General features: G+C 36.6%; 1 pseudogene; it reads right to left on the reverse strand.

The window, feature by feature from the left end:
- Window positions 1-205: 205 nt before the first annotated feature.
- On the reverse strand, window positions 206-1,213 carry LOC122299780 (annotated as a pseudogene).
- Window positions 1,214-2,614: the final 1,401 nt, after the last annotated feature.

The raw sequence follows: 2,614 nt of genomic DNA on the forward strand, positions 1-2,614 counted from the left end.
CCCTATATGATCTATTAATTGAAGTCGCATTAAAAAAAAAAAAAACTACGTCCTATTTATTTGCAAAGAAATTAATATTGTTACAATTTTTTATTTTTATTTTTTAAGTTGCAAATAGAATATTATGCTAATTTCTGATCGTTGAATGACAAGCTTAGATGATTCGAAAAGCATATTCACTTAGATTGTTCGTGGAACATGAACATATAGTCACACAACAGTGCCAAAATGCATGTAAGAGAACGAAGTTTTTTACATCAAGCATTGAAAAACATACAAGTTATTGAGTTTTTTCTTACCAAAAAAACAAAAAACTGTAATGATAAGTAACTAAAATTGTCAGTTTTTCAGGCCCTTGATTGGCTCAATCTAGACTTCATTAGCCGGAGCTGCGCGCAGAATATTTTTGAGGCAGAATTGCGGTACCTTCTTCATCGATGTCTATTTCCTTCACACCAGTAGTTAATGATGAAGATGAATCGCATTTCTTATTTCTTTCCATATTACCATCACCATCCTCGTCTACTTCGTTTTCAAGAAATGAACCTTTACGCGCTGGAGTTCTTTTACTTTGCGGAATTCATCATAGTGAACTCTTCTGTGCTCCCTAAAGCTGATACCATTCCTATCAGTCTCAGAATCTTCATCATCCTGCTCCATAACGTCTGCCTCATCCTCAGATAATGTCCAGCCACCTGATTTCCGGCCGTCATTTGTACTTGCAGAAACCACATCACTCAAAGCCGTTTGTATTGCTTCAGCATGCATTTCATCACTGACAAAATCGCCAAACCTATTCCTTATCGGAGACGAAGATCCATCATCATCAATCATGGGATGATATGGTGTCTTGGGTTCAGTGATTTTCTGCCTTACAGGTTTATTTGCCTGAATTTCCTCCAGATTAGCCTCATCCCATCTTACACGCCCCTTCATTTTGCTGGACTGTTGATGTCCTCAGATGCCGAACAGTAAGTCAATCACTTTATTTCACTGTGAAAGAACGAACGGAATTTTGCGAACTTGTTACAATTATTGATCAAAAGTAGACTAGGGAAAAAACGAGGATGAACATCTAACATGAGGCAACAATGAGATATGGCTAATCTTTCTTCAATATATATAGGCATGTTATGTATGTTCTCATATTGAAAAAACTATTCTTCTACAGGCAAGAGAATTGCTTACCAAATGTGCATCACTGCTGACATGGCAGGCTAATTTATTTATAAAAAAAAAAAAAAAAAAAAAAAAAAAAAAAAAAGGAGGAAAAGGAGGGAAATGAAATACATACAAAGAAGAGAAGCAGGTTCTCCCATTTTCATCTTCTCTCCCATCCATGGTGTCTGCTCCTCCGTGACCACCTCCACAGATCTCCTCCATTTTCATCTCTGCTCACCAACTCCTCTCTCACTTTCTCTATTTTCATCTCTCATTTTCATATCTTCCTAGAGCACTACACATTACTCCCTGTTCAGCTCCACTTTCTACCATTAGAGTACATAGTAGTCTCAGCAGGAGAATAGCACCCAGCATTCGACTTTCATATGTAAAAATCATTTTCCCGAAAATGTATTTGCTTCTACATTTTTAGTTTTATTGTTTATCTAAAAAAGAAAGTAACTTTTCACCATTTTTTCCTAAAAGTAAACAAGATGATGTTTTCCTTTACCCTATTGACTGACAAAGTGTTATTTATTTTTGTTTACAACCAAACATCGTGTATATACAACGAGGTTGTGGATCGAGGAAACAAGTCCAACGGGGTGGTTGAGGCTGCATTCGTTGTTTTCCAATAAACTGGGGAGATTTCCCTCATCTTGCAAGCTAGGAAAATAGGACAATCAAAAGCATCGAAGTGTCAAAGGTGCTTCATATGGACCATTGAGCTGAGAAAAGTTGGTTGGTTGCAGACCTTCTAATATATGAAATTGAAGTTAAATGCTGATTTAATCTAGATCAGAGTCAGTGCTGAAAAGCAGCTATCTTAGTCAGAGGGTACCGTACAACATTTCTAATAGTCGACAACCAGCAACATGTAAAAGACATCTTAGGGCAATTGCCATGTATTTTCCATGGAGTTCTAAAATTGGTTCTGAATTCACTAGTTAGTAAAGAATAAGAAAGATTTAGCTCTGACCTTTAGTGTGCAGAGCTTCGACAGAGTACTGTTTTAAGCTCTTTGGCTTTTCCCAAAACATATCTCCACATCCTTCCAATCAGAAATACTAGAGTATAAATTTGCTAGACCATGCCAAACTTCAAACTCATTGACTTTATCATCCTCAAGCTATCAAATACGAAAAGAGAGAGAGATCATGAATTAAGAGCAATAAATGTAATACTAGAAAGTCATAGCAACTAATTTCAAGGTAAGGCATCATTTACATTCTCTTAAGGTATAGCGAGCTCCCTTTTTATAATGATACCAAACCAAATTATGAATTTCATGGAGTACCTTCTCGCCCAGTTTGAATGGCGAAAGACCCTTGTAAGGGCATGTACTGCACCAAAAAGCATCCCCTAGTCCACACTGCAGGTTGCATAAAACTTTCATAGTATTGTAACATTTATGAAAGAAAAGTGATTTAGATATGTTCAAGCAGCAAGCAAT

Source organism: Carya illinoinensis, chromosome 16, assembly GCF_018687715.1.
Source record: "Carya illinoinensis cultivar Pawnee chromosome 16, C.illinoinensisPawnee_v1, whole genome shotgun sequence".
In the NCBI taxonomy this organism is placed as follows: Eukaryota; Viridiplantae; Streptophyta; class Magnoliopsida; order Fagales; family Juglandaceae; genus Carya; species Carya illinoinensis.